General features: G+C 30.2%; 1 long non-coding RNA gene across 1 annotated transcript; it reads right to left on the bottom strand.

Annotated features, from left to right (window-relative positions):
* Window positions 1–2,787: 2,787 nt before the first annotated feature.
* LOC115878636 lies at window positions 2,788–3,497 on the bottom strand. The gene is made up of 3 exons (XR_004049576.1): window positions 3,418–3,497; window positions 3,014–3,224; window positions 2,788–2,950 (listed from the first exon to the last, which is right to left on the bottom strand). It is a non-coding gene; the product is annotated as an uncharacterized LOC115878636 (long non-coding RNA).
* Between the last annotated feature and the right edge of the window lie 4,536 nt (window positions 3,498–8,033).

Genomic DNA, 8,033 nt, shown 5'->3' with positions numbered 1-8,033 from the left:
TGTAAGAGAATTAGCATAAACAAAATACAAACATCGTTAATTTTTTTTTAAATTGGCACGTGTAAAACTTTCAATTTAATTTTCACACCCCATAGTTTGAGTTCGATAACCCCATTTACTTAACCACATTACTTAAATATAATTATTAAGTTCAACTAATTCATATTATTAAAACATCTAAAATCCAAAAGGTTTTTTAAAATTAATTTTAAGTTCATCTCATCTCTCTTAAAAATTGCTACTTCTCAAAATTTCCCATTAAAAAATAGACCATAATATATACCATATAAAATAAAATAATTGAAAGATCGGGCTACGGAAAATCACACAAATTTTCGGAAAAATTTTGACACCTGCACACGCACACAATCGTCAATTAAAAAAAACTACTATTTTAGTATTTTAAATATTTTAATAAACGCAAAATAATAAATAAGGTGAAGTTATAAAAATTTGGAAGAACTAATAATGCACTGACGTACACAAAAATCAAACGAATACTAAATTTCATTTATCAAAAGCATTCGATAGTCGTGGCTCAACTATAACCATTTAGTTGCACGGCGAGGTTGTCACATATGCTTTAGTATACAAATGAATGAATGATTTTATTTGAATAAAACCATTCGATAGTTGAAATCATTCATTCAGTAACCATTCGATAGTCTAATTCATTCGATAGTTCCCATCGCTAGTTTCCATACATAACAGCGACCCTGTATAATAAGTCAAATACTAAAGTTTATAATAAACTGAATTTACAAATTAAAGCTGATATATTTTATATACAGTGTGCTAAAAAAATCAAGAAAATAGGGCTAAAAATTTAAAAAAATAACATTTTAAAATTGCCCAAAAAAATTTCCGTTGCGTTTTTTGGAATCTAAGTGTATATTTTACACATTTCTGTCAATATTTATTCAATTTCGTATTATTATTCAAACCTTTCATTAAAAAGAACCCTTCATATAAACCAGAAGTTTATGAGACAAGGTGAATAATAATCGCAGGTACACATTCTCCAACCTTTTTTCCAACTCGGCCAGGGTTTCTACCGAAAAATAAACATAATACGCGATTAATGCGACACCAAGACGTTTCCATTCTTCTCCGTCCAAACATCGTCAGCGAGCATAAAAGAAATATGGCTGGAAAACATTAATAAATATATAGTTACAAATTCCCACCTGTTGTGCGGGAAAATACGTATTTATCAACTGCGGTTCTTATTTAATTCTAATCTGCCAAGACCGGGCGTATAATAAAATGATTTATGGGCATGGGTCCTTCTCTGTATACCTCTCTTGACACTGTGACGAATAAAAGGTGTGATATAAAAGTGTGGAGAAAGGATGGAAGACAAGAAACCCGAAATATTTGTAAAGCTTTTGAATATCTTTTGCTAGTTTACCGTATTTTTAATAAAAAATACAACTTTACAAATTTCTAATGGACCGCGTAAGTGATGACGTCACGGCAGCCATTTTTGTTCGATTTAGTTCCAAACAAAACAAAGTGCTGTCACTGTCAATTACTACAACAAACTTAAATTTTTTTGTATTTCTCTCAAAAATTAGAGGAGATCAAGCAGGTAATTATTAGTATTTTGTAGATATATTAAGTGATAAACTTTCTGTAAAGTAAAATTAGCCTATTACTTTATTCAGATGGATTAAAATCGTATTTTAAATAAAGTTAAGTTAAAATGCTTAGTTTTCGTTTTCATGATAGTAGGTATTTGTTTACTGTTTTTGCTAAATATTCATTTTATTTTAGATAAACCATGTCTTCTGTTAAACAGGTTCTGAAATTCAGTACAGTTGTGAACTACTTTTCTGGAGCTGACAATACGAAACTTATTTCCACAGTAGAAAATGCAGTGGAATCAAACTAAATGAAAAAATTATATTCAGTTATCACGCAGGAAAATCGGTAAAAATCTTTTGACTCCTCAAAAGGTGGATCAATATTTATGTAAAAGGTAGTATTTATTTTCTAGTCTTTCATTGGAAGTTTATTATGGAATAAATAAATATGCATTAGGTAAAATCAATCAAATTTCAGATTAAAAACAGAGAACCTAGTATCTCTTGGCTACATATTCAACTCATTAGATCATCTATAACCATGTGTGAAGAGGATTCATCTAATAAAAGTGTTCAAAAAATGTTATGTAACGTAACCATTCATGTAACGAATTGGACGAAGTATGTTTCCACCTGACTAATATTTGTACTATTAATTAGTTACCAATTTTTGCTATATTGGAGTTTTCTCCTTAGGCATATAGAAGATAACAATATTATAATAGTATACATAGGTATTCATACAAAGGATATACATATTTTTATCTTTATTTGAAAATTTATAGTTATAATAATACATACTTTCGGAAATGGCAAATGTGAATATTTTAGTAATTTGTAAAAATAGTGACATTTATTTGTATAATTGTTATATTTTTAGTTTTAACTATATTCTTTAATTTTATACTAAATGTGAATTTATATTTTTTATGGGTATATTTATTAACTTTGCAATTAATAAATGAGTAAACAGAAAAGAAAATTTGTGTTGTTTTAAGTAATTTAATTTTACGTGTACATACCTACCTGTTTCAAATATTGAAACATTTATATTGTAATAAGTAACATTTTAAGTCACGTATGTTATTCAGTCAAATAAATTAAAAACATTTAGCTAGAATACTAAAGTTTTTTTATTAAAACTAAAACTAAAGGCATAAAAATGTATTATTTATAAAAAAAATATGTCGTAGACTTTAGATATTTGTTTTCGTCCCTTCCTCTTTATTTCCTGGCAGTCCATCGACTTTGGGTATTGGTAACTGATATAACGTCCATAAATGCATAAGGTAGCTTTGTGATGGCATAAGTATAGGCCTCTTACATTCTGATCTATGAATTGAGCTATCTTCATCAAGTTCTACCTATAAATATGTACAGCACAAGTTAAACATTTTGTACTTTTAATTACACATATTTTTACTCACCTGAACATTAGATATAAATACGATCTCTCATACTGGTATGTACTTTTAATAGTCCAAAGCTTGCCACAAAATGAAAACTTTTTCAAATGGTTGGATTTCAATGCATTTTCTCCTGTGAAAATAAGTTTCATTTCGTCAGCTTTCAGCTTCCAAAAAGTAGTCTACAATTGTACTGAATTTCAGAACATGTTTAACAGAAGCGATGGTTTAACTAAAATAAAATTAATAGTTAAAAAAACAGTAAACAATACTACGAAAAACGAAAACTAAGCATTCGAACCTAGCTTTATTTAAAAAAAAACAATTTTAATCCATCTGAATAAAGTTATTTCTAACTTTGCAGAACTAATTCTACTTTGCAGAAAGTTTATCACTTAATATATCTACAAAATACTAAAAATTACCTGTTCGATCACCTCTAATTTTTTAGAAAAACACACAAATATACAAAAATTTTAAGTTTGTTACAGTAATTGACAGTGACAGCACTTTGTTTTGTTTGGAACTAAATCCTAACAAAATGGCTGCCCTGACGTCACACTTACGCGGTCCATACACTCAGATGCCAAAAAAACGCAACGGAAAAATTTTTGGTTAGGTTTTTAAAATGTTATATTTTTTTATTTTTATCCCTATTTCCTTGATTTGTTAGCAAACTGTACAGGGTGTCCCATTTGGGAAATATTAAAATACATATCCAACGACATTACTTTTCTTTTAAACACAAAACAAAAAAGATTTTTTTAAATTTAAAAAAAAAATCTTTTTTGTTTTGTGTTTAAAAGAAAAGTAATTCGTTGGATATGTATTTTAATATTTTATAAAGGAAATGTCCTTGTATTCCAATGTCATACGATGCTAGTTTTTAAGGCCTTTTTGTGCAGAGGATGTTTTTTTGCTAATTGACTCAGTCAAACTGTCCTGATGACGGGAATAAAATTCTGGAAAGCTTGACAAATATGAAAAAGTAGTTTTATTAGCCTATGTGGTGATTATTGACTGCATCCTCACTTAAATTTTGAGTTTTTTTCTTAGCTTAGTCAGTCACGACTAACCTGCTATTTTTTATAATAAAATAATATACAGGGTGTTCCATTTGAAAAAACATAACTTTAGTTCATGTTTTCAAAAATATTTTTTTCGTAGAAAAACAGACTACACCACTGTATTCTATGTAAAAAGTTCTATAAGAATCAGTTTTCACCTTCTCGACATCATCCACGATAACGGAGATACGGGGACTGTTCGAAATTGCAAAATTTTCGAAAAGACCCTGTAGCTCAGAAACGAAGAGGGCTATGAAAATTTTGTTGACAGCATCTTCAGTTTGACAAAAAAGTGGGACAGGTTTGTGCAAACCGCATCCTCCTATCTTTACTAATAACAGAGATACCGTATGATTTCAACCAAAATGGCACCCTGTACAGAGTGTTCCTTAATGACATGCTAATATTTAAGAGAAAAACATCATATGAATGTATGTCCTAAATCCTAAACATCCTAATTTCTGAGATAGATATTAAATTATTATATATATATTATTTATATATATATTATTATTTAAAAAAACTTTTTTCTATAATGACTTTGATTTTATTACATGTATCTTCATGAAACTTGATATACGTCATCTATGTATCAAAATACGTATTCTGACGTAAAAACAATTTCATTTTTCAACCAGTACCGTCCGTACGGGTTTTACATTGAATATTTTTGACGAAAAATTGGTACTCCACTGACTTCTCTTAAAATAAAAATTATCATCTCTAAATAATTTTTATCTCTTGATTTTTAGTAAAGTTTTTCGACGCTAGTTCAGAAATTATTTGGACCAAATCGAAATAAAAATGAAACTTATACGAACTTTTTTACTTATTTTTATCTGCAGAATACGCTGCTGAAATTTCCCGAGTACAATTCGGACCACCCTGCATAATGAGATACTTCTGACGATTATAAATATTAATATTATTACAATCACTAGGTACCTTGCTATATAAATTCCTTTTTCTTGAATAAATCGGACACTTTGAGTTAAACTCCTCTAATTAAATTTAGTCCCCATCAGCTACCATGTCCGTAAATTCGCCTGCGGGGGCACTTTTCTATCGGCCATCCGCTAAACGAATATTTAATACACCTTTGCGCAGGTATCTGCGGGGTAATTAGCATTTTTATTTGCTTTTAAGCGAGCTTAATCGCCGGGGTCGATTGATTTATGCGAACCGAACGCCAATTACGTGTTTATTAACGCTTGTACGTACACGCACACGGGCGCATCCGCATAATGATCCACGCCTCATGAATAAACCCAAACGGACATCGATTGCTGCCGCATGTGTTTAGCGCCTCTTTTGTTAATGGCCGCCAAAACCATTAAACATGTTCCGCTTAGAAAAAAAACATGAATTTTATTTACAACTACATATATGTACAACCTAAAAAATGTCGACAGTAGTTCTTATTCTTCTTCTTTATCAATCTGCTGGCATCCACTTCTGGATTTACAGGGTGGTCCGAACTGTACTCAGGAAACTTAGGCAGCATAGTCTGCAGATAAAAATAAGTAAAAAATGTATAAATGTATGTCATAAAATGCTTAATTTCGGAGATACAGGGTGTACAAGTTTTATTTTTATTTCGATTTTTTGCAAATAATTTATGAAGTATCGTCAATATTTGGATGAAAATTGGTGTCTGTGAGTTTCTTGACATGAGAAATTTGATTTTGATGTCAATATGACTCCTACTGGTGGAGCGCACCTAATTATTTTTTACTGGTTTGAAGAGAAATAACTTTTTGTCGGTACCTGTATAAAACTGCTGAGTAAAAAATTATACATTTACGTCGCTTTTTACGTAAAAAAGATCTCTTGGTAAAAATCGCTACGAATAGTGATTCTCGAGATATTTGGAATCGAAATTATCAATACCTGTCATCATTGACATAAATTAAACATGCATGTTGACTAAATAGTTATTAGACTGAAATCATAAATTTGAAATGTTATGGTGCCAAAAATTCAACAGAAACTGTTCTATCTCATTTTTTCGGAGAAAAATTTATGAATAATTAAAAAAAATAAACAATTTCCAAATTTGTCATTTCAGTCAAATAACTACTGAACATGTTTATTTTTTATCAATGATGATATTATGTATTGAAAAAATGTCTATACCTATGTGGCCGATTCATCTCTCCAAAAAAATTCTTTATGGGTATTTCGCCACTGCACTGCAAGAAAAACCTACAAAATAAAATAGTTATTTTTTTCTTTGTTAGGCAAATTTTGTATAACTGTAAACATAACTTCTGACAAGCAGTGTCCGTTTAGGTTTAACGCCAGAAGTGTTTACAAAAAATAACTAGGTATTTTATTTTGTAGATTTTTCTTGCAGCGCAGTGGCGAAATCCCCATAAAGGATTTTTTTTGGAATTATGTATTGACTACATATTTCCTTTCTAAATATCTTGAGAACGGTTGCCCATAGTGATTTTTACCAAGAGACATTTTTTATGTAAAATGTCACGGAAAGTTTTATACAGGTACGGATGAAAAGTTATTACACTTCAAACCAGTTAAAACATATTTAGGTGGCGCCCCCTACAAATAGGAGTCATATTGACATCAAAATAAAATTTCTCATGTCAAAAAACTCCCAGACACCAATTTTTAGCCAAATATTATACATTTTCAGTTAAAAATAAATATCATTTTAAATTTCACTCTAGAGTGCCATGACCATAAATTAGGGTTTGCCAACCGTCCTCTGTTCTAGAGGACAGTCCAGTTTTTGATCGAACTGTCCTTTTTTCTCCTCACGTATTGAAAAAAGTTCTCTTTCTTACATACCAAACGCAAAATATAAAAAATATCGACAAAATGCTTAATAAAATTGTTAATTTTTCAACGATGTGTCTTTTGCAATTCTCCAAATTTTGAGTAAATTCTTCACTACATGTAGGCCAGGTTTCAAAAAACGTTTTGGCTTTGGTGCTTTTTTACCCCCTCATCCTCTATTTTTTATTCTGAAAGTTGGCAATCCTACCATAAATTTATTGGAAATTTGACGCGAAATACCAAGTGTGTAGTACCAAATTATTGGCAAAAAAATTGCTTTTTTCCAAATATGCTAATGAGTCACCCTCTTTCCATTAAAAAAATGAGTTATGATTAAAAATACGATTTGGACATCTTTTAACCGGCCAGGACAAAACATGAAAAATATTAGACGATCAAATATATATTTCCAAAACTCCTTGATTAAAAATTAGTGTTTTTAACACAGCCACGACACTCTACAGTATGTCCCCAAACTGCATCCTCTATAAAAAATGTTGCTTGTCCTAAAATGGTTAATCCCGTTTAAGGTTGATTCTCACTATACCTTCCGTTTCCATTCCATATCCGTTCCGTATTTTTTATTGTATTGACGCTATACGTAAGCTTCCGTTCCGTATCAGTTCCATACCTTTTATTGGACAATTTATATCGTTACGAAAGTTTTATTTTAAAAATTTGTATCTTTTGGAAAAGGTAATAGATTTAATTAAGAGGGGAAAGAATAAATAAATATCAGGAAAATGTTAACAGAGCTGGTACAAATGTAAGAACTTGACAACGCTGTTACCAATACGCTTCAGTATGTCCGCCAAAAAATGTATGGAAGGAAAGGATATAGAACGGAAGGGAAACGGAACGTTTAGTGTGCATTATCCCATTCATTTACATGATATAATATTTTATGTAAACGGAAGGGAGCTGATACGGAAGGTATAGTGAGAATCAACCTTTATACTTTCCAAATTTCCATAAAAAAAGCGTGATATTTCAGTGAATATTAGAAGTTATTATACCATCGTAGAAATACTTTATTAAAGACTTGAAGGTTTTATAAAATTTGTTATAATCAAATTTCCTTCTGTCTCATTTATTTGTTACCATCTTGTCCCATAGACCTTTTTCTAGTTATCACAACGATGATCAACACTCTCCAACCTTCTTAAACGCTACAA

This window comes from Sitophilus oryzae, unplaced genomic scaffold (genome assembly GCF_002938485.1).
Source record: "Sitophilus oryzae breed Bouriz unplaced genomic scaffold, Soryzae_2.0 scaffold_1521_pilon_pilon, whole genome shotgun sequence".
Lineage (NCBI taxonomy): Eukaryota > Metazoa > Arthropoda > Insecta > Coleoptera > Curculionidae > Sitophilus > Sitophilus oryzae.
Note: the sequence above shows the minus strand (reverse complement) of the source record. Positions and strands in the feature narration are given on the sequence as shown.